General features: G+C 42.1%; 1 pseudogene; it reads left to right on the forward strand.

The window, feature by feature from the left end:
* Nucleotides 1–4,401: 4,401 nt before the first annotated feature.
* On the forward strand, nucleotides 4,402–4,517 carry LOC149461347 (U2 spliceosomal RNA; annotated as a pseudogene).
* Nucleotides 4,518–4,888: the final 371 nt, after the last annotated feature.

The raw sequence follows: 4,888 nt of genomic DNA on the forward strand, positions 1-4,888 counted from the left end.
AGTGTTCATGATTCAAATATAAGAAAGACACTGGGCAAAAATGGCATCCATGGGAGAGTTCCAAGGTGAAAGTCACTGCTGACCAAAAAGAACACAAAGGCTTGTCTCACATTTGCCTAAAAATGTCTTGATTATGACTTTTGGGCAAATATTTTGTGAACTGATGAGATCAAAGTTGAAATTTTTGGAAGGTATGCGTCCCGTTACATCAGACTTAAAACTAACAGCATTTCATAATGAATCATACCAACAGTCAAATATGGTGGTGGTAAAGTGATGGTCTGGGGCTGCTTTTCAGCTTCAGAACCTGGACAACATAATTGATGGAACCAGAAATTCTGCGCTCTACCAGAAAATCCTGAAAGGGAATATCCAGCCATCAGTTTGTGACCTCAAGCTCAAGTGCACTTGGGTTATGCAGCAGGACAGTGATCTGAAAGCCACCAGCGAGTCTACCTCTAAATGGCTCAAAGAAAACAAAATTAAGCTTTTGGAGTTGCCTAGTCAAAGTCAGGACTTAAATCTGATTGTGATGCTGTGACATGACCTTAAACAGGCCATTTATGCCCAAAAACCTTCCAATGTGGCTGAATTAAAACAGTTCTGCAAAGAGGAGTGGACCCAAATTCCTCCACAGCGATGTTAAAGATTCATTGCCAAGCGCAAGCGCTTGATTGCAGTTGTTGCCGCCAAGGGTGCCACAACCAGTTTTTAGGATTAGGGGCAATTACTTTTTTACATAGGGCCAGGAAGTTTTGGACAGCTTTTTCCCCTTAATACATGAATTCATCATTTAAAACTGCATTACCTCTTATCTTTGTGTAATATTAAAAGTTGTTTTATGATCTGAATCATTTAAGTATGAAAAATATGCAGGAAAAAAAAAATCAGGAATGGGGCAAATACTTTTTCATAGCACTGTATTGGAAATGTAACTATTTTGTATACTCTTTAAATTATTTGAACACAATGAAATCATCTTTAGAGTGAAACTACAGCAGGAAAGTTTTACGGGCAGAACTGATATGAATTGCACCTGCAGCCCTTTTCTTCAATATGACTTCCTTACATGGAGCCCAGCAATTCTCCTCCTGGGAAGAAATAATCGCACACCTGCAGAGGAAACTGGTCCCAAGTCTATGTTCTTATCAGTTCAGTCTCACTGATAGAACTCATGTATGGATGTACAGTGCATACATTATGTACACAAGCTGACACAATAAGACAGCCTTTGGGGAAATGTCCTCCCCTGTGAGAAGGAAATGATGGTTCCTGCAGATTTCGCTTACTTATTATGTACTGTTGGCAACCCCGGTGAAAGACATGACTACAACTTTTTGTGTACAAAGCATATATTGTGCTGATGACAGACATACAGGTGATGGTAATTAGCAGAGAGCTGCTCACATTAGCAAACAATAAAAAAAAAAAAATTAAATTAATTGTAACTATGTTATGCAGGCCATAGACGGGTCGTTTATCGGCCAAATTTTCGTCCGCACGAAAAACCGACCGATAATCACGTCATTAGTGGGGCCAGCCCGTCGGCCGTTTTTCATGGATCTCCTCATTTATTTTTATCGGTCATGCTGAAAAATCCACGAACAACAGCTATTTTTTGTGGACATGGGTGGCAGCATCTGCAACGGAGCCTACCGATTTTTCGTTTATTGGCCGAAAATTCAGCAGATAAACAGCCCATCTATGGCCTGCCTTACTTTAAACCCAGTCTGTAAATAAATAATTGTAAAAATGGCACCCCGTAAAAGAAGACATGCTATGCTTACCTTTCCGGTGAGCAGTTACTGAAATATTCATTTTCTCTCATAGCTCAGGGTGTCCTTGCTATCCAGCACTTCTAGTTCTGTCAGGTTCCCCAATGAGTCCTGAGGTTTCTCCAGCTATCAAACAAAGGAAAAGAAGGTTCAATGATCAACTTGCCAGCCAGTTTGCCAACAACTGAATTAACCTAACAGTATGCGTTAAAAACAGGGGTTTAGTTAGCAAACATTTGCAAATACATACGTAAGCCACAGAGCCACATCATGGCACCCTGGTATTCTGGGGTCCTAACTCCACAAATTTTTAGAGCCCCCATAGTAAGAGAGTGGGTGCACTAGGACACCCTGGCTGCCATTGTGCTATATGCTGGGTGTCCAGTGCACTCCTGTACCTTTAAGAGGGGTGGGCTCCCTCAGGTTCACCTGCCCTTGATCTATCCTTTAAATACATGTGCCTCTACTATGGGGGCTCTCAAAATTTGTAGAGTTAGGACCACAGAATATCTGGGTGCCGTGACATTGCTCTGTGGCTTGCATATGTATTTGCAAATGTGTGCTAACTAAACCCCTGTTTTTAACGCATACTGTTAGACAGGTTAATTTGGTTGTTGGCAAACTGGCTGGCAAGTTGATCACTGAACCTTCTTTTCCTTTGTTTGACATGCGTTGCCCAGTTCACGTATCCTTGCTGCAAAAGCCAGTTATAGACTGGGGCAGTTGCCATCTTTTGTATTCTCCAGCTATCCCCCACTATTGTGTTCTGTAGGAGTATAGTGGTCAGAAAATGCAGTCAGGTCCATAAATATTGGGACATCGACACAATTCTAACATTTTTGGCTCTATACACCACCACAATGGATTTGAAATGAAACAAACAAGATGTGCTTTAACTGCAGACTTTCAGCTTTAATTTGAGGGTATGTACATCCAAATGAGGTGAATGGTGTAGGAATTACAACAGTTTGCATATGTGCCTCCCACTTGTTAAGGGACCAAAAGTAATGGAACAATTGGCTTCTCAGCTGTTCCATGGCCAGGTGTGTGTTATTCCCTCATTATCCTAAATACAACGAGCAGATACAATCTCCGATGGGGAGGAAGACTGTTTTGTTCACTAAACAGCACAGCACAGCCATCCAGAGCAGTGTGCTTACAGTGAGGCACCCACCCCCTAGTAAAACACTCCCTACACATAGTTTTTTTAGCACTGATCACTGTATTGGTGTCACTGGGGATGTCAGTGACACCAAGTCAGTTCCCTTCAGTGTCAGAATGTTCATCGCAGTCCTGATAAAAGTTACTGATTGCCGCCATTACTGGTAGAAAAAAAAATCCCAGTATCTATACCTCCATTTGTAAACACTATAACGTTTATGTAAACCAATTCATTTACACGTATTGGGATTTTAAAGACATGTCGCAGAATACATTTTGGTGTAAATTTATGGCGAAACTTGATTTTTAAATTTTTTTTACTGGCCATGTTTAACAGAAAAAAGTCCAAAATATTGTTTTTTTTTCTCAAAATTGTTAATCATTTTTTTTTTATAGTGCAGAAATTTTCGTGCTTGTCCCTTCGAGTAATTTTGGATGATTGCTGTGTACTACCGATCAGATTATCGTATGATTGCTTTGAAAGTGGCATTGTTTGGTACGATTTTCTGATCCTGTGTACGGGACTTAAGAATGATTAGTTTATCTATGTTTAAAGAAAATACAATCGTGTGCTTCCAGAATCTGATTAGATTTTCTAAACATGTTTAAAAATTATCCTGAAGGTTGCTAAAGCATAACAAGAAACATATAAATGCAGGAAAAAGTGACCTGGGAGGCTTAAAAGTTATTTATACTTCCTGGATCACTACTCCTATGTTTAGAAAATTTAAATGTAGGAGCACCAGTGTGAATGAGACCTAAAATATTCATCTTGAATCTATCCCCTAAACATTATCTTAACCCAGAAACTTAATTGTTCCCTTAGATCAGACTATAACCCCCTAAACATTAACCAGGGGCGGACTGACAACTCATGGGACCCCCGGGCAATAGGGGATCATGGGGCCCCTGTGTCCTTGCCCAAACTCAAAAAAGCCTATGAAAAAGGTACCAGGGGCATCTCATGGGGCCCCCTACTGACCCCGGGCCCTCGGGAAGTGCCGAGTTTCCAAATGGTCATTCCGCCCCAGACATTAACACAAACAGAATTTAGCCCTAATACTAATCTTGAATCTAAACCCCAAATCATTTATCTTAATCCAGAACCTAAATGTTCTAAATCACATGGGCAGCACAGTGGCTAAATGGTTAGCACTTCCGCCTGGCAGTACTAAGGTCGTTGGTTCCCAACACCTGCCTGGAGTTTGCATGTTCTCCCTGTGCCTGTGTGGGTTTCCTCCGGGTACTCTGGTTTCCTCCCACAGTCCAAAGACAAGCTGGTAGGTTAATTGGATCCTGTCTAAATTGGCCCTAATATGTGTATGAATGTAAATTAGGGACCTTAGATTGTACACCCCTTGAGGGTTAGAGACTGATGCGAATGTACAATATATATGTGTAAAGCGCTGAGTAAATTGACAGAGCTATACAAGTACCTGATTAAGTAAATAAATAATAAATCAAACTCGCTTCTCGGCCTTTTGGCTAAGATCAAGTGTAGTATCTGTTCTTATCAGTGTCCAGTGGGGGTGCTCCCGGCCATTCTAGCTTTGCGGGGATGGCTGTTGTATAGTACCCTCACTGGTATGATGGGGGTCCGGAAGGCTAGTACCGGAGGGACAGAAACCAGGGAGTGCCATGATTCGTTCTAGGGCCTTGGGAGTAATTCCTCTGGGAAAGCTGGAAAGACCCAGTACCTCCTGATTTGGACGGATCTACCTTGGTCTGGCCAGGGGCTGAGGAGGCAGAAAGTCCGCAAACTCGGTGCCCCCTGAGTAGACGCTCTCAGGGGTGCCACTAGTAACACCTGGGTGTGGGACCCCACTGTGTGAACATGGCACATGGTCACTGTTTTTACATTCTTTTTGCACAGCGCCCTAAGGACCAGGCCTTTTGGCTAGGACCAGGGCAATTTTTGCTACGGGCCTCAGGGCCTGGTCTGTGCACAATTT

This window comes from Staurois parvus, unplaced genomic scaffold, assembly GCF_062004578.1.
Source record: "Staurois parvus isolate SC_StPar_1 unplaced genomic scaffold, SC_StPar_1.0 ptg000205l, whole genome shotgun sequence".
Classification (NCBI taxonomy): domain Eukaryota; kingdom Metazoa; phylum Chordata; class Amphibia; order Anura; family Ranidae; genus Staurois; species Staurois parvus.